This window comes from Acipenser ruthenus, chromosome 2 (genome assembly GCF_902713425.1).
Source record: "Acipenser ruthenus chromosome 2, fAciRut3.2 maternal haplotype, whole genome shotgun sequence".
NCBI classification, from domain to species: Eukaryota; Metazoa; Chordata; class Actinopteri; order Acipenseriformes; family Acipenseridae; genus Acipenser; species Acipenser ruthenus.
Genome location: NC_081190.1, coordinates 64,871,380 through 64,896,392, shown reverse-complemented (window position 1 = coordinate 64,896,392; position 25,013 = coordinate 64,871,380). Strand labels below are relative to the sequence as shown.

The 25,013-nt window shown below is 37.2% G+C and overlaps 2 long non-coding RNA genes and 2 other non-coding genes across 4 annotated transcripts in view; 1 reads left to right on the top strand and 3 right to left on the bottom strand.

Moving 5' to 3' along the window:
- LOC131700620 (uncharacterized) overlaps window positions 1-10,442 on the bottom strand; it is a 32,210-nt gene extending 21,768 nt beyond the window's left edge. The window contains exons 1-2 of the long non-coding RNA XR_009308450.1: window positions 10,209-10,442; window positions 1,470-1,536 (exon numbers count right to left, since the gene is read on the bottom strand). This is a non-coding gene — a long non-coding RNA (uncharacterized LOC131700620). The remainder of the gene's footprint in view (window positions 1-1,469; window positions 1,537-10,208) is intronic.
- trnai-aau (transfer RNA isoleucine (anticodon AAU)) lies at window positions 8,898-8,971 on the top strand. Its single transcript has one exon. It is a non-coding gene; the product is annotated as a tRNA-Ile (tRNA).
- trnak-cuu (transfer RNA lysine (anticodon CUU)) lies at window positions 9,237-9,309 on the bottom strand. Its single transcript has one exon. It is a non-coding gene; the product is annotated as a tRNA-Lys (tRNA).
- Window positions 10,443-15,752: 5,310 nt separating the features above from the next.
- On the bottom strand, window positions 15,753-21,511 carry LOC117409025 (uncharacterized). The gene is made up of 6 exons (XR_004545467.3): window positions 19,155-21,511; window positions 18,201-18,402; window positions 17,668-17,866; window positions 17,072-17,232; window positions 16,507-16,678; window positions 15,753-15,954 (listed from the first exon to the last, which is right to left on the bottom strand). It is a non-coding gene; the product is annotated as an uncharacterized LOC117409025 (long non-coding RNA).
- Between the last annotated feature and the right edge of the window lie 3,502 nt (window positions 21,512-25,013).

Below are 25,013 nucleotides of genomic sequence, written 5' to 3'. Positions count from 1 at the left end.
TGTCCATTATATAAGACCTGAAATGTGCACATTTTGTTGTGTATTTATACAACAGAAGCACCAATTTAAGTCCATTCTAAGTGTTTTGTGATCACAGTATCAGCTTGAGTGTATCGGAGCATAGTCTTGCACCAAAAGCAAGTAGAGGCGAAAAAAAGCACTATATACCCTATTCTTTAAAATATCACTTTGCAGTGCAAATTTGAGGAACGCAACCACTTAGCAACTTGCAAATTGGTACTGCAATTTAAAGGCCTGTAGTGTCAGGCTGGTAGTCCCTAACTGATTCAAGTGTTTTTGGAATGATTCCTGCAAAGACTGATTTATAAGAAAAAAGAGAGATTGACAAACAGCATTTTGGTTTATATGCAGAAACGGGCAACTACAAGAGGGTGTCAAACAAGCTGTGAATGTCCTAGGAGGCTACAGAGTACCTCTGGGTATGAATCCAGATGCTCGCAGTACCTGTTCTTAGATGTCCGAAACCACTGTATCGCTGTATAACTGTATACCCTATAAATATCACTTTTTATTGTGTATTTGAGGAACACAACCAATTACAAACTACATTTGAATTGCTGTGCTATCACAGTATCAGTGTATAGCTTTGCTGGGTATTGCAGTGTATGCTGGGTATCAAAAGGCCTTTTACAAAAGGCTGTCAAAATTTAAAAAAAGGCCGTCAATGTTACAAAAAAATAGGTGTGCTCCTAACCCAATACTTGTCTTTTTAATTCTGTGCATCCAAATACTTGTAGTTAAAAGGTTTAAGAATTAAGCCTACTGTTTAAAGCCATCTCTATTTCGAACCAGTTTTTACTCCCACCAGGACTTGAATCTGGATCTTCCACCCAAAGTGCCAATGTGTTCACCAATTACACCACAGAAGTGCGATGGTTTGAATTATAAGCACAGGCTTAAATATTTTCAAAATGTCACCTCTGCTTTTACAAGGGCTGAATAATAATAATAATAATAATAATAATAATAATAATAATAATAATAATAATAATAATAATAATAATAATAAATGATAGCTCTGACAGGACATCACCACAGCCAGACTATATGGGGGAGTAGGATATAAATGTGCAGTGGTGCAGTCACATGCAATTTGTGCTGATAAATATTGAAGGACTGATTTTATGGGTTATGCCACTCTGCACTCACATAGGTACAGAGTAAAACTACTTACCACAATAACTTACCATTTTACACTGAATACCGTGCAAGCAAAAAAAATACAGAATTATTAAAAGTATTAACTGGAAATGTCACAGTATCAATTCTCCAGCAGGTGTTCATGTACAGTAATGTATGTATTCTATGGTAACATGTAATGTGATGCCTGAACATTTGGAAATTTCAGGAGTGTAGTTAAAGAGAAACTCTATACATATACTGGCCATTACTGCATTAATATTAAGCATGTTCTATTGTTTCCAAACAAAAACTTACTTAGCACTTACTTAGACTCAATCTGTTCAGCTTCAGTCAGGAGTTCTTGGTCGCTCATTTCAGCACCAGTCATCAGAGCTGAAAAACAACAGCAATAGGTAACCGGTATGGTAACTGGACCACATCATTTATATCAACTGACTGTTTTCCTCCAAATATAATAATGCCAGTATTTGATATGCGTATATTAAAACATTCATTATATAGCACCCAAGTTCAAATCACAGAATAAGTTATAAAAATGCTTTTTGTAATAAATAATGAAATTAGCACTGAAAGGGAGACCTATAAAGTAGTTATAATGTGAAGATCGTTATTTTTATAAGCATTGATTCAAATTAGAACTTGGTTGAACCTTCTGGGGCGATACCAGCTTATGGATTACTTTGGCAAGGGCCTGAGGGGGAGGCATCTTTCCAACCAACAGTGAAGGAAGGGATGATGACACGGGTGCAGGCACTGCTGTCAGCTGCGGCTTACTGGTCGGTGGCTGGGGACTTATCCTTCACACTCTTCAGCTTGACAGCTTCTTTTCCCTCTGGAAAAAGCTCAATATACTCCTTGAAGGACAGCTTGTTAGCGCTGTGGTTCTTAGAGTCCCTTGAGTCTGAGGTTGTGTCCTTATCCATTGTAGCCACAAGAAACCCAGCATATCCCAAGGCGTTCTCGGCAACCCACTTAAATACCTGCCCCCTGAAAACACCAAACTGAAGTTTATATTGTCCCAAAACATACACTTTGTTGTCTGGGTACCAGCCTTCACGCAAAACCGCACTACTAGCTGAGCTCAAAACTTTCTCTGGAGAAGTGGCCCTGGACTATGGTCTCCTGCGATTTTCCTCCTTCACTTTGAAGGCAGCTGAGGTACCAGTCAGGTTGAGCCTGCCATCAGCCTTTCTTCTAAACAAGGGTTCCATCTGAACCTGAAAAAAGAGCATTTGTAACAGAATAGCAAGGTTGCAGTTAAACAAAAGACTTCAATTAAACAAATAGCCTAAAACACAAAATAGTCACAATGGTCAAATAAAAGGTTTCTACACAAAACAAGAAATCAAAAAGGTGTTCACTGGGTCAAAACAAATAAACACTACTATACAATGGCAAAAGGGACTTACTGTTGAAAAAAGAGAGATTATTAAAAAAAAAAAAAGCATGGAGTACCCATGTTCACATTTTTCAAGTATTGCTTTCAAACAAGATCATTTTTCAATGAAAACTAAATTAAACTTAAAAACCTAAAGTTAAATACAGTAATATAACGTTCATGGATACGTAATTAAAAATAAATGATAGAAAAACACAATGTATCCTATACTATCAATGTACAATGCACTATTATGGTACTGTAATGCAGTACCACCATGATAATACAATTGTACTTTTTATTTCTAAGAAGTATCATGGTATCTACAGTAGAATGCAACACTCTACCACGGTACTATAAGCTACTATTTATTTTACCATGGTACGATTTCTTTTTATTTTTTATTTTTTTTTTATAAATTTAGTAGTTGCCAATTATTTTTTATTACTTTCTCCCAATTTGGAATCGCCAATTATTTTATTATGCTCAGCTCACTGCTACTACCCCTGTGCTGACTCGGGAGGGCGAAGACGAACACATGCCGTCAGCTGACCGCTTTTTTTCACACTGCGGACTCACCATGCAGCCACCCAAGAGCTCTCGGGCAACTTACAGGCAAGCCTGCAGGAGCCCGACCAGACTACAGGGGTCGCTGGTGCACGGTGATCCAAGGACACCCTGTCCGACCTAGCCCTCCCTCCCCCTGGGCAACGCTCGGCCAAGTGAGCGCCGCCTCCTGGGAGCTCCCGTCCTTGTTCGGCAAAGGAATAGCCTGGACACGAACTCGCGATGTCCAGACTATAGGGCGCATCCGGTACTTTACACAAGTGCTTTTACTGGATGCGGCACTCGGGAGCCCCCCATGGTACGATTTCTGTTGTCCCAGATACAAGTATTACAGTAACATTATAACGGACAAATGTATTAAATATAATTGCGCTTTGGATAAAACAGTCTCTCAAACAAGTTTCTAGCTGTCGTAAATATTACATCTTTTAACACTCAGTATTTCGAAATAACCAAAAGACTTCAAGATTCAATAATCTCCCATTGTTGAAAACGCTCAGTATTCTTGGTAGTTCTACGAGATCTGATTGGATAATTCCATCACTTGATTCTTGGTAGCTCTGCGAAATCTGATTGGCTCTTTCCTGGTCAATTCTTGGTAGCGATACAGGCTATGATTGGTCAAAACTACCAAGATATTACCAAGATTGAACATCGACTTTTGAATGGGTGGGAGCGCTCAATCTTCGAGTCGCGGGCCCGGGGTGCCGAGTTCGCGTCCCGACAGGGGGGAGGCCGCCGCCCGTGCCCTCCCGGCGCACGGGCCCCCGACGCGCCGTATAAATTGCTTTAAAAAAGCCCCCCGTAGTCATAGCATCGACAGTATCTGCTTTGGAAAAAATAAATAAAAAACACTTCCACATTAATCAGTGTGTCACGTGACCCGTTGCGCAAATGCGATCCTAATACAATAATAAAAAAAAGTATCGGCGTTCCAAATAAACAAACGTCCAGATCACATCCAAACCTTCACTTTCCTACAGCCCCTGTACTTTTTATAAATGTATTTACTTTTAAAACTGGTCATGTTTTTATAATACAGATTGTGTAATGTTTTGTTTTTATTCTAGTATGTTCTAGTTTATTCTTTTTTATTTTATTCTAGTATGTAGTGTTTATGTCTTTGTGAAAGATGCTATATAATATAAAATTGATAGAATAATGTAGTATGCATACTACTACTACGACTACTACTACTACTAATAATAATAATAATAATAGTAATAATGATGATGATGATGATATATTAATGATGTCAACAGTAAGGAAAACCCCTGGAGAAGATTTTTTTAAAATCAAATACTATGTATTGCTAATTCCTTTCTATTACAGGCATTTTAAAATGAAATAAAGCAATACAACGTGCTTAAAAATAAGAATGTATTTTATTGATAAATCTTAACGTGTACAAAAAAAAAAAAAAGATAAAACCACAGATGAAAAATGCATTAAATCCACACCAGGCAATTACATACAATTTACTACAGGACATTGTTCTGTTACACTGCATGAATGGAAATTAAAAGCATATAAGCATATCTCGTGCAACCAATAGGTATAAAACTTTTATTTCAATGTTCAGTGCAGGTATTTATGAGAAAAGTGATGTCCAGAGATACTGATACTTTTTAAACAATGGAGCAGGTAGTATGAAATATGAATACCATACTTGTAAACTAGAAATATTTAATTGCATTGAAACACAATATAGTTTTTAACATAGTAAACAAAACAGGTACATCTGGAACAAAACTGATTAGAATATATGCATTTCAGTGTTTAAATCCACACCAAACAATTACATATATATGTATTACAGGAAATTATTCTGTTACATTGAATGCATTCAAATTATTACATACATATATATCAAAAAGCGGTACTGAGTAAAGGACTTAAGTTTATACCGACTAAAAGATACATCGATAAAGATAAACTGGCCACTGAATTAAAGGAGTGGGAGAGACGCATGAGATTAGCAGAATATTTTTTCAATGAAAATATCTCGGATTCAGAGGGTAATTATGAGCATGGGATTAAGGTTAATAGTACAAGCACATGGACTCTTCCGGATGGAAGAGTGTGACAAAGACGGCTGCAGGGAGGAACTCAGACCAGAGAGAGAAACACACAGACAGACGGTGATGATGAGAGAAACTGAGTGCGATGGTTGCACTCAGCGTTTAATAACAAAATAAAAAAGGTTTAACAAACAGAACACAAAACAGGACACGGCACTACACGCCAAAATAAACAGGTAGATAAAACGGACTAAACACTTAACAAACGGTGCACGGAGACAAACAAACACAGTGAGTACAAACAACTATTATAGTTAAGCTTTCTTTCACTATTTAGTTTCTCCTTCTCCACACCCGTTCTCCACTCTCGAACACCCAACCACCAGTGAGTGAAAACATGCAGCTTTTATGCAGTTGTACCGAGATTCGATTGCTAGTCAATCATTCAATTGGAATCTCGGTACAACTGCACGTGAATTAATTAAAGTGCAATTCCCCGTGCTCACATATTACTTTTTACTTGCACGTGATGTGATGTGCCATCCCCGTGCCTAAATACAAATATACAATTTACACACACGTGAAACACAGACCGCTTATATCCCGTGTACCAATGCCTATACACCAACATTTACACACAACACGTAACATAACATACACAGGGGGGGCACTTTGCCACAAAGAGATAAATGGTTAGATATGTATATTGAAGTAGTTAAACAAGAAATAACAGTAGGACTAAAGAAAAGATGTAAACTTAATTTAACCAATATTGAAGAACAAGCTATGACTGAGTTGTTAAATGATGATGATATAATGATAAGACCAGCAGATAAAGGCTCAGGAATAGTGATAATGAACACAGATGACTATATGAAATCTGTAGAATGTGAATTAAATAATACATATACATATGAAGAAGTTAAAAGCAATAAGATCAATAAATCGGTAAAAGAGGTTAAGGAAATTGCGGAGAGACTATACAATAAAGGCATTATATCAAAAGAATTAAAAAAATACATGCAGCCACATAATGCAAGAACAGGCCTAGCAAGAGGAAATCCTAAATGCACAAAGAAAATCACCCTATGCGAATGATAGTCAGTACAATTGATAATCCAACACACATAATAGCTGAAATAGCAGAAAAACAACTTAGGTCGCAGGTTGAGAAATTACCAAGCCATGTTAAGGATACAACACAATTTTTAAAAAGACTTGAATCAATAAAACACAACCTTCCAGAGAATACAATTTTATTTTGCATGGATGTAAAATCCTTGTACCCAAGTGTCCCCCGTAAAGAAACTTTAGAAGCTTGTCAAAAAGCACTAGATAATAGACTAGATAAATCAATACCTACAGCAGAGGTACTGAACATGATCAACATAGTTTTAGAAAACAGTTATTTTACATTTGTTGATAAGAATTACAAACAAAACGATGGTACCGCAATAGGATCTAAATTAGGAATGCATTTTGCCAGTACATACATGGGGAAATGGGAAGAACAATTACTTAGAAAATCAGAAAGAGAACCTTTAGAATACATTCGGTTTGTAGATGATATTTTGGGGGTTTGGACACATGGAGATGAATCTCTTTTCCAGTTTCATAAAATGGCAAATAAAATACACAGTAATATTAAGGTGGACCTTCGATGGACAAGGAAAGAAATAGAATTTTTAGATACCATAGTAAAACTTGAAGAAGGTTCAATTGAGACTGACCTCTTCTGTAAACCTACTGACATGCACCATTATTTACACATGTCCTCTGCACATCCGATACACACTAAAAGGGCAATCCCAAAAGGTCTAGGAATAAGAATACGAAGAATATGCTCAAAAGAAAGTGACTATGTAAAACAAAGAAATGTATTAAAAACAAATCTTAAAAAAAGAGGATACAAAGAAAGAATTATAGAGACGGAGCTAAGAAAAGTGGATAAACTAAAAAGAGATGATCTACTAGATTATAAAAATAGAGATAAAAAGGTCAAAAGAGTCCCATTAATAATGACTTACTCTAAACTTTTGCCCAATATTTCTAAGATAGTTTGGAAACACTTGCGGATTCTACATAATTCAGAAAAATTAAAAAAAGTATTTCTTAAGGCCCCAGTTGTAGCATTCAAAAGAGAAGCTAATTTAGGTGATATTTTAGTTCACAGTAAACATAAAAGAATAATTGACAAAATAGGTTCTACGAACATATGCACTAGTAGATGTAAAGTGTGTAAATACATAGACAAACGTAAAAATATAATTAAACATAAGAACACCACATATCCACTAAAAACTAATACCTACTATAAAAATAGCAATGTTGTTTATGGAATAGCCTGTGAAAAATGTGATGAAATCAAATATGTTGACTGGAACTACTTTATATAAAATAATTCAGAACCACCTTTCATTAATTAGAAATAAAAAAATGAATGAACCAATAGTACAGCACTTCACCAGTCAGGGACATGACATAAATGATGTAAAGTTTGTAGTATTAGAACAGCTCAAATTAGACAATGCGACATATAGAAGAATAAAAGAAAGTAAATGGATAAATAGACTGAACACGATTATGCCGGCGGGACTCAACAGAAAAGAATGAACTAATTAACTCCAATAAATATATAACATTTAAATAAATAAACAAAATTCATTCAAAAGTTGTGCATGCTGATGCGCTGGGGAGGCCAAATCTAGACTGATCCTCAGAGCCAGCATTGCATGATATAATAAAAATATAAGTTTATATAAAGTAGTGTTAATTAGAATTAATACAGATTCAAAGATAGAAGTAAAAATGATGTCACAATATATAGAACACCATTACATCATGTAAGAATAAATCATGAATTTGAATGTAAACAATAACAAGTAGTTGTCATGCCGTCAAAAACCTATAAATACCTCCAATGTTTGGATTCAAACACAGGCTCCCTTGAGAAAGATATGTACAACATATCGAAACGTTGGGCAGCTGGCTCTTTGAGCTAATATATATATATATATATATATATATATATATATATATATATATATATATATATATATATATTACAATAAATTATTCTGTTATTTTAAGCTGGCTCTTTGAGCTAATATATATATATATATATATATATATATATATATATATATATATATATATATATATATATATATATATATATATATTACAATAAATTATTCTGTTACATTGAATGAATAGAAATTAAAGGCATATCTCATGCAACCAACAAGATGATCTTTTGTTTCAGTGTTCAGTGTTTCACCCCCACCTGTCTGGCTGTCTTGATTACATCAGCCTAACATCCAAGGACATAGTGGTAAACCCAACAACGTGTTTATGAGAAAAGTGATGTCCAGAGATACTGATACTTTTTAAACAGTGGAGCAGGTAGTATGAAATATGAATAACATACTAGAAATATTTAATTACATTGAAAGACAAATTCAACAATACAGCTTTTAATATAGCAAACAAAACAGGTCAAACTGGAACAAAACAGATTATAACATATACATTTTAGTGTTTACATTACACTTGTGGTTTAATATTGCGATCAGCTTTACACATGGGGGCTTTGACCAGAGGAAAGTCCAACTTGTGCTGAATGAAATGCTATAGATGTTTGCTGGGGTACATTAGAACACAAAACAGAAAAAAGAAACAATGCACCATTAAAAAAAATAAATAAAATCGTCTCTCCTGAGTCAATATGAGTCAATAATACAACCTTTTCAGACTGTGTCCTAATTGGCCGGTTAGCTCAGTTGGTTAGAGCGTGGTGCTAATAACGCCAAGGTCGCGGGTTCGATCCCCGTACTGGCCATGTTTTTTTCTTTCTTAATTAAAATAATAAAATAGTCATTGTAAAATAATAATAATAATAATAATAATAAAAAAACGTTGTTCTCTTAAGTGTGACGGACTAGAGTTCACAACGACATTTTGTTCAGGAACCATTTTTTTATAGGGGACCAACGGCATGGCGACATGCAAGTACATCCATATTTTCCATGTAACACAGACATAAATGTAAATAAATATTGATTTTGAAAAACAAAAAAATACAACGTTAAATTAAAAAAAATATGCGCCCAACGTGGGGCTCGAACCCACGACCCTGAGATTAAGAGTCTCATGCTCTACCGACTGAGCTAGCCGGGCTACGAAAAAATACTGACAATATGTTTCATACACCCATATTTCCACTGCCTTTGAATTTTTTTGCACTTCGTACCTAAGTTTGTAACTAAAATGGGTAAAAAAAAATACAATTACGGTTCTAATTTACACTTACGAAACTCAGTCTACGCTTACAAATCTGCTTTCTGCTCGTTCGCCACTTTTGAGAGTGAAATTGCTATAAAAAATACCAGCGCACAGAAACGCAGTTTGTAGTGTAATGAAAAAAAATACAACCTCCATTTTTTTTTCACTTACGGTTCTGATTTACACGTACGGTTCTGTTCTGCGCGCGCTCGAGTCCCTTTTCACATTTACATTTTTTCTGCGCACGCACGAAACTCGGTCTACGGTTACAAATCTTTTTGAGAGTGATTTCACGCTCAAAAAAAAATGCAAATGTATAGCTCGGGCAGCCTAGTTAGATCGGTCACTGTTCATCACAGCCAACATGGCGGAGTAATCAAGGGGATGGGGTAAAAGCCGGAACGGCACTTTAATGAATTCAATTGCTTTAAAAAACAGCATAAAAAGTTAGACATATGAGGAAAATATTTTAACAATCAGAACCGATTAATAACGCTATGTCTTTAACGCGTTCCGGGCCAAAACCTCTTTTTATCACCAAAAAGCTCCCGGAACACTGGGTTCTGAAGGACGACGAAAATTATACACACAATACAACTAAATGAGAACAACATAACACTATTGAAAAAACCCACAGAACCGACCTTTAACTGCCCATTCCGTGCAATAAACAGCTGTATAAACAAAACCGGCTGGAACACGGGTTCCGAGGCTGCACAGAGTATGAAAGTGATACACACAATACAACTAAGTGAGAACCACAACACTATTGAAAAAAAAAACACCGAACCGACCTTTAACTGCCCAATCCGTACACTGGATGTTGTTGTAGACTGAATTATGAGAATATAGGGGTTAGTTAGAGAACATCAGCTTGCTCCTGGGTTCCCATGCGCTTCTTTTTGGTCCATGCATCACTAGTAAAGCGAGAGAATTCGTCAATATTACCAGATGTACATATTTTAAGAGTCATAATATAAGAAACGTGTGTGTGTACTTTTAAGATGTTGACTGTGTAACCACATAGAAATTATTGATTGTTCACTTTAACACGCTAGCGTTGTTGATGAGACTGTTTTTAGAGTGAGATGCAAAAGCGGCAGTAGTAAAATGTGTGATATTAAGATTGCAATGTAAAACGAGTGAGATGTAGGTCGGGTTGTTAAACTGTATCTCATTTTTAACGTGGTATCTGTAGGCATGATGAGATTGGGGTTTCATAAGCCTTTAATGTAATACAACCCCTATGGGTACGAATGTTTTGCTTTGTTTGCTCGTTTTTCCTTACATGTTGTAAACTACATAATTGTAAGTTAGTGTGTTTGCTTGCCTTTGCACTGTAATTGCATTGTATCCATTTTGTATCAAATATAAGCCTATGTACATATATGAATATGTTAAATACATTTAAAGACTTTTTTTTATCATTGTAAGTAAGAACAAAAAAAGTGGTGCAAAAAATAAATGTTATGAAACTGTTGCAGCTATATATATATGTGTTATTATTTTAATTTATATTTTAATCACATATAACTGTTTCATTTAGGGGCTACCAGCAATTCTAGACCTTTGCAATTGTTCTACTTGTGTAAATACTGCTACTTTATCACCTCCTTCCCTGCAAAGTAGAAAGAAGGCCTCACTATATTCCACTATAAAGAAAATATAAAAACAATGTTAATCAATATGGTTCTGCTAAAATAATGATACAAATATATATATATATTATATATATATATATATATATAGAGAGAGAGAGAGAGAGAGAGAGAGAGAGAGAGAGAGAGACTTTTGACTTTTAAAAGTCCTTTATTCTATGTAATAATTACAAAAAAACAAAAGTACAAATTTATAAATTTATATTTGTGCCGAGTGTGGGTTCGAGAAAACTAACTCAGCATCTATAAATAAATAAATAAATAACATAAAAACATAATACACTGTACTCTTGTTAAAACAGTTAAAAAATTGTTTTAGAGCAGCACAGCAAGCTCTCCCTCCTCATCTACAGAGCACAGTATATCTTCCACACACCACCTCTTCTGAAAGCCCCAGAGATCATTAACCAGGCCAGCACCCTGAACAGCCTGTACATCAGCTATCCCTGTTCCAGACAGCTTACTTTTCCTACTTTTTTAAAATGGCCAGTTTAGCCTGGCCTGTAATAAAATTAATTAAAACACACCTTTCCTTTTCTTTAAAACTATAAGGAGTTCCAAAAATAAAAAGCTGTTTACTAAAAGTGACTCCCAGCCCCTGCAGCAGCTCCGTGAGGAGTTGAAACAGCGGCCGCTGTCTCTCACACTCACTGTACGTGTGAACCACTGTCTCCTCCTGCCCACAGAGCTGATATTCGGGTCTACTCTGTGCAAGAACCTCCCCGTTGCTAAAATGCAGTGGAGAAGCCTCCACTGCAAGTCCCCAGTTCTCTTGTCAAGTGGTGGCTTATACAGAACTCTCCACACTGGGGCTGTCTCCTCTTTCACAGAGAGACTGTCCCTCCACTTGGAGTCCACCATTCCTTTTAGTTCTTTATAAAAAAATATTTTTAACACTAAAAAAATAAAGCTCTTTACTTTCTAGACAGTGGAAGACTGTTAATAACTTTGTCAATTTTTAACAGCTTGCCATACTCATGCTGTTCCTCCTCTTCTTCCTCACCTACTTGGGGAGACACAAGCAGCACTGGGAAGTCAGAGTCCTGATCCTCCTCTTGTCCTTTTGCCATCTCCTCCACCAGGACCTCTCTGAGCCCTGGAAAGAGACAGCCCCTGACACTATCCAATAGCTTTTCAATCTGTCTCTCACTTCGCCAGCCCAGCCTGCCACCCAGTTCAGCAGCACTGAGCCAGCGAGAATTCCCAGGTAACATTAAATGGGCCAGTCTGATCACCCCTGCCCTTGCAAATCTGGCACACAATGCCTCTGACCTGAGACATGGTGCCGGGAACAGAGAGTTGAAGAAAAGAGGTTCCTGCAGGTTTCTGCCCTGTCAAATCCTCCTCTTCTCTTTTCACTTTAAGAGTCTTCCACATTTTAAAAATATTAAGATAAAAAGCAGGCAGACCAGAACTGTTCAGGATGTCATGGTCAGTTAAAAACAGATATTTTCCTAACCCTAGGCCCCCCACTTTTTTGATGAAAAAAATAGCCACTTTCCTCCAGTGAGCCTCCTCCCCGGCGTACAGGAGCCTCTGAACTGTCATCAGCCTGAAAGCCGCTACCCTGCTGGTAATGCTGACCAGCGCTTGCCCCCCCTCATCTCGAGGGAGGTACAACATGGCTGGCTTCAGCCAGTGCCTCCCACCCCAGAAGAACTCTACAAATATCTTTTGGATTTCATTAATCAGGCCTTGGGGAGGGTCCAGGCACATAAGCCTATGCCAAAGCATAGACGCAGCCAGGTTATTAATTACAAGAACCCTCCCCCTAAAGGACAACTGAGAGAGCAGCCCCCGCCAACACTTAAGCCGCCCTCTCACCTTGTCCACAAGACTTTCCCAGTTCATAGCCATGTATGTTTTAGTTCCCAGAAAGACACCTAATATTTTTAGTCCTGTTCTCTCCCACCTCAATGTCTGTGGCAGAACAGGAGGGCCCCCCTCCTTCCAGCTACCTGACAAGAACGTGTCACACTTTGCCCAGTTTATTTTTGCTGATGAAGCCCCTTGGAATGTCTCTAGGCTCTGTTGTAATAGCTGGACATCTTGGTTGCTGCAAATAAACACATTAATGTCATCAGCATAAGTGGACACCTTTACTGCCACAGCAGGGGCAGAACAAGGCACCGCCCATCCCGACAGCCTGCTCCTCAGCAGAGCCAGCAGGGGAGTACAGCATGCCAGACAGGGAGCAGCCCTGTCTGATGCCCCTGTGCACCGGGAAAGGCCGACTAAAAACATTACTGTACAAAATTTTAACATAGTTAATGAACCTGGGGCCGAACCCAAAGGCCTCCAGGGTTGTAAACAGGTAATGGTGGTCGACCCGATCGAAAGCTTTCTCCTGGTCTAAGGAGACCAGTCCCACATTAAAATGACCCCTCTGAGTACAAGTTAAAAAATCTCTAATTAAAAATATATTTTCAAATATTGCCCATCCTGGCACACAGTAAGTCTGGTCCGGGTGTCTTATACTATTCAATACTTCTCTCAGTCTTATCGCCAGACATTTTGAAAATATTTTTAAATCGGCACATAAAATTGAGACTGGTCTCCAGTTTTTTAGCTGGCACAGGTCTCCTTTCTTAGGCAGCATAGTCAGTACAGCTCTGCGACAGCTAAGCGGCAGCTCTCCATCTCTCAAACTCTCCTGCAGGACCAGCAGCAGATCTGGTCCCAGTTCCTTCCAAAAGTATTGGAAAAACTCTGCTTGTAGACCATCAATCCCTGCTGGCCATCTGCTTAACTGCCGTGGTCATTTCCTGGAGAGTGATATTGCCTTCCAGACTCCCCTTCTCCTCCTCGCTCAGGGTGGGCAAGCCCTGCAGCATTGAGTCCCTGTCATTTTGACCACATGGCTCACTGGAAAACATCTTGATCGCACCTGTGCCCCCCGCACCTTCTCCTCCAGCAGGCTGCCCAAGGCTTGTCTCTGGTCCCGCAAGGTCTTCTGTGCCACTGTGCTCTGTTCAGCCTGGCTTTCAATTTTAAGAATCTCTCTCTCCAGCTCTCTCACTGCTGCGTTCAGTGACTTGGTTGCACCAGAGGTATACTTTTGACAAAAAAACTTTGATTTGTACCTTACCAATATCCCACCACTGCCTCAGATCTCTGTAATGATCTTTTTGTGTTCTCCAAATTTTCCAGAAATCTCTAAATTGTTGCACAAATGTGAAATCTTGTAATAGTTTAGTATTAAAATGCCAAAATGGTGCGGTATGTGTTTCCTTAGGTAGTGTAACAGTACTCTGCACACAGTGATGGTCTGACAGGCTGGTTGGTATTATACTGGCTTTTGTGAATATATTAAGTTGTTGTTTAAATGTATAGATCCTGTCTAATCGTGCTCTAACTATGTACTGTGAAATGTGATGTGACCATGTGTACTGGCGAGTGGTGGGATGCAAACACCTCCAAATGTCAACCAAGCCACTGAACTTTAAAATTGCAGCTAATTCCTTCGCAGAAGGGGGATGCGGTTCTATACTGTTTCTGTCTATATTAAAATTCACTGTGCAATTAAAATCACCCCCCACTAATAAAAAGTCTTCATCATTAACTGTTAAGTCTGTTTTAAAATGTTTAAAAACACCATCCTATCTCTCCCTATATTAGGAGCATAAACATTTATTAAGTTAAAAGTAGCCTCCCTCACCTTAGCTCTTACTATTAAAAGCCTTCCTTTAATAATCTCTCTTACTTCTAAAATATCTGCTCCTAACCCCAATCTAAAAAGCACAGCCACCCCAGCGCTGTTATTAGAGGCATGGCTCATCACACATTGCCCTCCCCATTTCGCCTCCCATTCAGCAGAATTCCCTTCATCTATATGTGTTTCTTGTAAAAAAATGATCCCCGTCCTCTTCTGTTCTAAAAACTCAAAGACTTGCGCTCTTTTAAAACCCTGTCTGCAGCCGTTTACATTAAAAGAGATTAAATTGAACCTCTTCATAATAGTAAAATTATTTAAAACTATTACAAGATACCCGACAACAAAAAGTATAAAATTGCAATAAAACTGGGCCATTTTAAACCTTCTTAGTTGTTGTATTGCTCATTTTCCTGACTACTTGTACATATTTTTTGAGTCTGTACCGCTTTGGCTGGTCGATTTCTCTTAAAGTGGCTTTTCTAAAAGCCACACTAGCAGAGTACAGAAACAGTTTAAGACAGGGAAAGAATTGCTTTATATCAACATTACGTTTTCCCTTGGTCGTGTTTAAAAAGCTATTTATCTCTTCTACAGAATATAGTTTTTCCTTTGGGGTTTGACTGTCAGGGATCTCGCCCTAATGGAAAAAACACATGTGTTCACATGTGAGTTTTCACACAAGGTTTTCAGACTTTCTTGTGTGACTTTTCACATGTGGTATTTCACATGTTTATTTTCACATGTGGTCATTCACATGTTTATTTTCACATGTTCCACCTGAATTTTCAAATGCATATGTGAAATGTTTTGTAAGGTTATTTAATATTTGTATACAATTATTCTCCACAAAGGTGAATATTTTTTCCTCCTATTGTACCAGATATACATGCACACAAATTGACATTACACAGACGCACATTGCCACCAGATAAAGTGCTTTTTGTAAAGTTAAATTAAATGTATTCCCATATATGAGTAACATAGACCAGACAATGTGAAATTAATCATTTTTAATACTGTTGCAAAATTACAGGAACACATACATCAACACAATTTAAATATAAACAAAAATACGTAATTAGGAAAAAGTCATTTTGATGTCCATTCTTACAAGATTCCATTTTATCTTGCAGCTTTTTTTCAATGTCCTTTCATCCCTCAACTTTTGAGCCATGCAGGCTTTGATGGTTGTATCATCAGTATGAGGGAACCTGGTTTTCACATGATCTGCAAAACAACAATAGATTTAATAGTACTATATGTCAACAGGGGGTTTCCATCCAACGACATGCTGGTTGGGTTGATTGTCCTCTGAGTCTGAACCACCCTGTGTGTTTGGAGTGTACGGTGTGTGTGTGTTGCCATCCATGGAGTCCTGTTTAGAGTGTAATCCCAAGCTCAATACAATAGTTGTATGTCAACATCGCAGGGTCATATAAATAATAATAATTTTTTAAAAAAACATAATAAATCAAATAACAAAAGTAATAAATAACATTAAATACTTTTACTTTTTCTTACATAATAAATAATATTACTATAGCACAAAGGTAATATGTAAGTTGCATTGTATAGTTTATTTTATCCATTTAATTTTTAAATAAAAGTAGAGTATAAAATTATAGTACAGAATTATATTTTATATTTGAAAGTATAGAAAAAAATTATCCTTTTTTGTGAAAACACAATATACCTATGTGGTGGATGGCACAATGTAAACTAATCAAGTGTGGTAGATAAAATGTTTCATGGACAAATTGTGCCTGAAATATACATTACCTATCCAGTGACGTCATTGCATTGGATGCCCTTTTTTTGCCAGTGACTGAGGACTCTGTTAATTGTTCTTTTGAGAACATTGCCCCCATCAGATTTCTTGTCATTTTTTTTTATAGTCACTGGCCTGTCTTGCCTCTTGCTGGGCTATTGGATTCAATAAGCCATCTTTCTTCTGAAAAGCAGTCATAAATAATAAAAACAGAACAATAAGAAACTAGAGATACAACATGCAAAACAAAAACTTGACCATGCAATACAAAATATTAACAAACACTAATCTAATAATAGTATATAGTAGTGAAACTGAAATTATCTTTGTAACAACAAAAAAAATAATTTGAAACTATGCATGATATTTCCTACCATACTGTGTGACATATTTGAAGTTATATCATGTGTAGTCTTCTATATAGTGGTTAAATAGTTTTTGTATTGTATTCATTAGAATTACACAAAGCTATTTAATAATATGCAAAATTAAAACCAGGTGGTGGTGTGCTAAACTTATGAGTAGCATCACTCGTCTCAAACATTTATTGTAGGATGTCATTATTAGATTACTTACACTATCCCTGTTGCATGAAATCTCTGCATGTGTTGCAGAGTTGGCAACTGGATGCAACTGATTTGCTGCTTGTTCTGGTGAAGTTTCTGGAGGCCTGACTTTACTTGGTAGATGTTTCTGAACATACTTCTTTACTGAAGCATCTATCAGTGCAGGTATGCCTACAAATACAAGAGCATTAACCTTGCTGTTTAATATATATTTTTATTATTGTTTATTTAGCAGATGCCCTTACCCAGGGCGATTTACAACTTTCACAAAATATACATATTACAGGAGTCATAATGCTTCACAATAACTACAGTCCAATATACATTAGCTTCAGTCCTAAAAGGATCAAGTTTAACTAAGAACAATGTACAATAACTTAAGTCCTAATAAGAGAAAGTACAATATATAGTAACATCAGTCCTAATAAGAGCAAGCTTAACTAAAATAATTACATAATGTAGTACATGGTGCAATCAAGGGACAGTGCAAGTAGTAGATATGGTGATAGTTACATTGGGGTTACATATCAATTCCAAGTGCAGTGGAGTCAATAAATAGGCAGTAAGGTAACAAAAAAAAGTTATTGATTTATTTTAGTTGCATACCTTCTTGGAGTTGCATGTTCAGTTTAGTGAGTTGTTTTATTTTAATACTTTTTCTTTGTAGCTCATCCTCCAGAGTTTCAATTTTTTTAAAGAGTCTATCTCTGCTAATCTGACCAGGATATCCATCATTAGTATTGCTAGCTGTTTTGTATTTCTCAAGCAATTCAGAATTAGCTTTTTGTGCAGCAGCAACTTTGTTCTGAAAAATAAAATAACATATATATTATTAATCAAAGCAAATGGGGGAAAAAGCAATAATTTACTGTTTTTATAAAGTTCTACATATTAATTTAATCTGCTTTATTATTTAGGACAGAAAAGCTATATTAACATAGCAAAAAAAAAATGTTTACACTTAAACTTTCATGTAATAGACGTCAGCCTATATGCAATAGTCCTTGAGGACTACAATCGAGTAGGTTTTCTATACTTCTTTAACACTGTGTCTGTTTAAAACCTAAGGGTAGTATGACCAGTTATAATCCAATAATTTATTATTAATGGTTGAGGCGGAATGACAGCCAGAACACTACCTTATTAGGTTTAGGAACACTGCAGATCCTGGGTCTTTTTTGTGCCACTATCAGAGCAAGATTCTTCAGAAGTCTGCTCAGGTGAATACCTTACTGGCTGCTTTAGGTCTCTCTGCCCCTTGCCACTCAGACTGTCATCTTCGATGTCATCTATTTGTGCATCTAACCACTCTTTTTCTTTTTTTAATGCATCTTAGGTTATCTGTAGGGATGAAAATGACAAATGAATAAGAAGGGTCTTATTGATTATCTTAGAAATAATTTTGTAACATTTTTTTATGGAATTCACGTTGTTAAGTAGGTAATAAGAAAAAGTAGTTGTGAGCAGGTAATAAGAAAACATAAATTAAATATTAAACAATTTTATTGAAGACATCTGAACACGTTAACACTGGACCTATATAGAAGCAATAGGAAGAAAATAATATATAGTAAACGTGTATACATTGTATTATACATACAACCACTAATATGTAAACAATTGTAGCACTTTAAGTGTATGTGCTTTTTTATAAAAAAAATAATTTAAAAACAAAGTTTTTAAAAATACATAATATGGGGGGAGAAATAGGTAAATACGAAAGCACTGTATGTGTTTGTAGCTGTGAAGTTGCTTCAGAACAGTGCACAAGACAGCGTCTCAATTTACACATCAAACTGATGTAATGTCCTATCTAGTGTTTATATATCGATGGCTACTTGTGCTGCCAGCAAGTGGGTTGGTCGAGGGGTGGAGCTAGGAGGCGTAATTGTCCAGAAAATGGGGTTGGTTAATCCTGGTGTTGGGCGGAGTAAAATAAAGTCGAGGAAGAGAGCGAGTCAGTGCGATGTAACAAGAGTTTGTTGTCACAAATTGTTATTCTTAATATTTGTTTATAAAAACCCTGTATTCACAAACTTAATGCGTCTGTCTAATTTATTAATCTATACAATTTACAGTTAAAACGTACTTACCACTGACGGCTAAGACTCGGGCCGGGTACGATTTCCATCCATCTTTTGGTTCCTTTTTTTTTTTTTTTATCCATGAATCAAGTCCAGTTCTCTCAGGATCAGAGAGGAGATTTTTGTCCTGTACAAATCTCTCTTCAAATTTCCTTTGATTTGACCCAGAATATGAGAACATGCCGGTGGTGTTTGTTTTCTATTGCAGACATTTTAACTGTTTTAACCGTTAGAACTACAAAGAACATATCCTATTCAAATTGGGTCTCGAGGTCTGATCAGGCTAGAGCAAAAATACGTGGTGTTCTGTAAACTCATTGTAATAATACTAGGCTTATTTTAATTTATACTTGTATTCATAGTTTTATTCTTTATTGTATCCATTATTATAATTTTTTAACTTAACATGTTTTTATTTGATCAAACAAGTTTAATTTGCTGTAAGAGCTTATCACATATCAGATGTAAAATGGTATACTCACATGTGATCAGGAAATATTCACGTGTTTAAATGTGAATTTCATATTCACATGTGTTTCAGCTGAGAATTTTATAATCACATGTGATCATCAATGACATTTTAATGTTGTCACATATTTTCACATGTGATAACATGTGTTTCCCATGTGAATCACATGTGTTTTTTCCGTAAGTGGGAAAGCACCGAGGGTAGTCAGAGACGTCACCTCCGTCTTCCTCATCCATCTCAATCTCTTCCTCACTTTCACTGACGTTTTTGTATTTTCTCAGCCGCTACACCCAGCTCATCTGCAGCGTTTTCTTGCGAGTCTGGGGGAGAGAGTATCGCAACAGCGTCGAGCTGCGACTCGGCGCTGTGCTCCACCTCCTCCGAGAAGAGGGGGACCGCCGCTCCAGGCTGAGACCCAGAGCCGGAGTCTCTCTCTTCCCCCCCCCCCAGTCCGAGTTTGGAGCTTCTGCAGCAGGGGACTTCTCCCCCATTGCACTACAGCCCCCACTCCCAGACCCTGGTTCTCCAGCAGCCTTATCTCAGCACCGCTCGCTCCTTCAAGGCGGGCGGGCAGAGAGAGCCTGTGATCTGGAGAGACCGCCTCAGAGCTCCGCTCCAGCTCTATGTCTCTTTTTTCCTCTTTGTTTCCATTTCATTCTTTTTTTTCCCTCTTCCCCCTATTTACCACAGTGAACTCATTATCTTCACTGTCTTCCTCATTTACCTGGGCTCCAGGCTCATTGTTCTCCCTTTCCCGCTGCGGCTCTTCCTCCTGTGCTCCCGGACCCCTGTCAGCCTCGTTCTGTTTCTCCTGCCCTGTCTCACCTTCTCTCATCGGGCAGTTTTTCCTCTGATGCCCCTGGACTCCGCACTTCGCACTTGAAGCAGCGCATGGTGTCAGTGCTTGCAAAAACCACACAGCCGCTTCCTTCTACTGTGAAAGTCCAGGCAACATTTATTTCAAAACCGGGGTTGTTTAATAAAATATACACTTGTCTCCTAAAAGACATGATATGATTTAATTGTGGATTTTTACACCCCAGGGGAATAGCTCCCTTTCCAGCAATTCATTCTTTAAAAACGGGAGGACATTTGATAAAATCACTTTTACAAAGGATGTTGCAAGGGGCGAGACGTGCACTAAACTCCCTTGCACTACAAAACCTTCCTGCACAAGTTTATCCACATCCGGCGTATCTTTAAAAAAGACTACAAGACCTTTATTCACCCGGGACGCTGAAACGATCCTCTCCCCCTCAACTACCTTGCATACTGCAAGCAAGCAATCTTCCACCGACACCGCGCTGTCAGGGACACAGCGACAGCCGTGCCGGCGGGTCAAATCTCTCATTCCCTGGGAATGAGAGCTCATCACTGGGGCTCAGCTGACTAGCTGTCAGCACAAACCCCAGCACACACTCACTCACGCTCACACAACAAATTAATTTAAACAACCAAACGTTATAGTTAAAGTAAAACAAAAAGCAAAAACAAAACGACACTCCTACCCTACGCTTCCTCAAACTCCCCACAGGCTCCAGCGATCCCACAATCCTCCACCAGAGAGAGAGAGCGAGAGAGATCATATAAAAACAAATACACAGTTTTATTGCACGGAATGGGCAGTTAAAGGTCGGTTCGGTGTTTTTTTCAATAGTGTTAACTTAGTTGTATTATGTGTATAATTTTCGTCGTCTTTGCACCTTCGGAACCCAGTGTTCCGGGAGCTTTTTGGTGATAAAAAGAGGGTTCTGGCCCGTAACGGGTTAATGACAGCACGTTATTAATCGGTTCTGATTGTTAAAATATTCTCCTCATATGTCTGTAACTTTTTATGCTGTTTTTTTTAAAGCAATTGAATTCATTAATGTAACGTTCCGTCTCGTTCCGGCTTTGTTGGCTGTGATGAACAGTGACCGATCGACAGTGCCGACAATCAACTAACTAGGCTGCCTGAGCTACACATTTGCAGTTTTTTTTTTTGAGCGTGAAATCACTCTCAAAAAGATTTGTAACCGTAGACCGAGTTTCGTGCGTGTGCAGAAAAACTGTAAATGTGAAAAGGGACTCGAGCGCATGCAGAACAGAACCGTAAGTGAAAAAAAATTGACAGGTTGTATTTTTTTTTTCATTTTACAGTTACAAACTGCGTTTCTGCGCGCTCGTATTTTTGATAGCAATTTCACTCTCAAAAGTGGCGAACGAGCAGAAAGCAGATTTGTAAGCGTAGACTGAGTTTCGTAAGTGTAGATTACAACCGTAATTGTATTTTTTTTCCCCATTTTTCAGTTATAAACTGGGTTTTACAAATACAGACTTCGTTTCTGCTATCACTGATTTTTGATAGCTGTATTTCACGCCATAATTTCACGCCATACGAACTCCAGTCTGGATGTTTGCTGACACCGTAGAGGAAAAAGGGTGGTGCGTACGTCATCGAGTCTTTATGTCTTTATGTCTTTCAACTGGTGGCTGGACCTGACAATTTAAGAAACTCGGTTGACTTCGTATCTTTTTTCTAGGAAAGCAGTAAAACTGGGGCTAGGGAGTTTGTTTCCGAATAAACTCACATACTACTTGCTCTCTAAGAAGCTGATGTAAGGATAGGCATAGTTCAAACAATTGCGGCTGCAAAATCCAAATTGCCTAGCAGCCAGGCAATTATTTTGCACAGCGGCCTATGCAAGTTGAAGAGCAATGCAAATTAACAGGCACAAATAATGAGCCACAATCATAACGAGGGCTGCAATGAGTGCCACCTCTGCATCGGGCTATTTAGCAGCCACACTTACACAGCCCAGAGTCGATGAGGTGAGTTAGAAGTCAGAGAACAGTAGGCAGTAGGCGCTGTGTGAGATCCTGCGGAATGAGATGATAACGCCTTACCACGCATCATTCGGCATCCCAAACAAAGTGACCCTGGGGTTGAATATGCAACACACCCATATTGGCTGCAATATGGGTGTGTTGCAGCCACAAATCACTTTGTAAATATCCTAAAATCAGCCCCTAAATATATTGGTATCCCCAAATAGATAACTGTCTCCTCTAAAAATATGCAAAAGATCAGTCTGTCCCACAAGTGCAGTGGTACCCCAAATATGATCAACTTATTCCTGCTGAATGACATGTTAGTTAGGCTGGCATGTGAAAACAAGTTAAGCCTGATTTAGTAGGCTGGGAGATTAGTTTATGGTTTCACAGACTAAATAGTGGTCTAACAATCAAATACAGAATTGACCTGTCGTTCTACAAAAATGCCCTCCATTCCGACAGCATCTTCAATACAAATAACTGTCTAAATATCAAATAAGTGAATCAGAAAATAATCCCTATATCACCTGAAATTTTAGTTATTGTAATATTTACACATTGATAACAAGTGGTACCACATTATATTTACAAATTATTTAATTGTATTAGCATAATCTTAGGCCTAACCTTTGCCTTAACCTTATCAATAATAACTATTACTGGAAAACAGAGACAATTACAGATAATTACTTATTTAATTGCTTGTTTTTTCTTCATGTACGTTTAAATTTGAATCAAATGTTATGGAAGCATGCCTGCATGCTGTAAAAGTAGGAAAAGCTGACTAAACTGGGTTGTGATTAGAGTAATCTTTTAAACTCCAACCAATATGGTATCACTAAATAATGTAAAGTATTTTTTTACCATGTCACATTACATAAAATGGTATTTATAGTATACACTGGTTTTGTCAATGCACAAAGTATGCTGCAATAACAGTTATAGTTTTAATTCTGGTATATTAAGCAGGCAGCAGTGTGGAGTAGTGGTTAGGGCTCTGGACTCTTTACCGGAGGGTCGTGGGTTCAATCCCAGTTAGGGGACACTGCTGTTGTACCCTTGAGCAAGGTACTTTACCTAGATTGCTCCAGTAAAAACCCAACTGTATAAATGGGTAATTGTATGTAAAAATAATGTAATTGTATGTAAAAAAAAAAAAAGTGATATCTTGTAACACCTGTAAGTCGCCCTGGATAAGGGTGTCTGCTAAGAAATAAATAATAATAATATTATTAGAATCTGGCAGCATTTTTTTTTTATTTGGTATCAATTACACAACAATGTGCAGTACTGTGAGTTTCAGTCTTAATTCCTGGTTACTCTTCCTTTATACTTACTGTAAATTGTAGATTGTGGTAAAGAGGTCACTGGGGAGTGCAGTGCTAGTTAAGTAATTGTTCCTGAACCATAGAAACTCATCTCTCTGTGTACTGTGGGTGTTTTCAAATTTCACTGATCTGTTCAGAATCATTTTTCTTCGTCTTCGATCTAAAAATTAGATATTGATTACAGTCTGAACAGTCTACAGGCTTTATATTTAATTATTATAGTTCAAATACACTATCCACACTACCGAAAAATGCACGGTCAACACTTCTTAAAATCATGAGATCTTAATTTTAAGAGAACAATGCAATGTTTTCTATATCTGGTACTGTAGCATGTAATTCTACAATTACGTTTTTTTTTCCCTTTTGGTGATTTGTACACATTTCAGAATTTGTTTTATGATTTTCTTTTTTCAAGGGAAACCCAAATTGGCAGATACAGCATACTGTAATTATGATCCCCATATTAGGTATATCATCCGTCTGTTGACTTTCTGTGTGATTATACAGTGTTCTGCATTTTGCATGGTTTGACTAATCCTTACAGGAATTCTAAAAATAAATAAATAAATAAAACAGGAAACTATAAAATTTGACCAATAGTTTCCTGTCCTCCGGTTGAGAATACAGAACAATAATCTCAGTTATCTGTTCATATTTTCAGACAGTTAATAATATCCATTTATATCTAAAAACACCCTTACCAATGGTCCTTCACTGTAGGATCAACATCTCAAAGATCGATAGCACTAATATGTGATTGTTCAAGTTGGCATGGCTCCTCGAAAGGTAAGGTAAGGTTTGTAAATTACACATTAACCCCCAACAGCAACACACGTTTGCTGGCTTAATCCCCCCCACCCCCCACCCCAAATTCACGCAACAGTTATTTGTGAATTCTGTTTATGGCTATATGGTTTTGGGTCTATGGTAGTCTGCATCAACACAGGAGCAGCATAGATAAATTCAGTGAGCTGTCCGTGCTTATATAATTTAAATACAAGTAGGCCTTAGTAAGTTACAACACCAGAAGTTGTCTATTTCTGCATTTTAAGCCAGTTCTTAAAATTGAAGGATTTATAAATAATTTTAGTCAACAAATTACTTTGTCGGCCCATCAGTAAAATTTGGTACAAGCTGAACGCTAAATTCAATCAGCTTTTTTATCCTGGCAAAAAATCAAACAAAAAAAAAAACATGTACAGTTATTACAACAACTACTGGTTTTTCCAGTTTACTTTAGAATGACCCAAATAA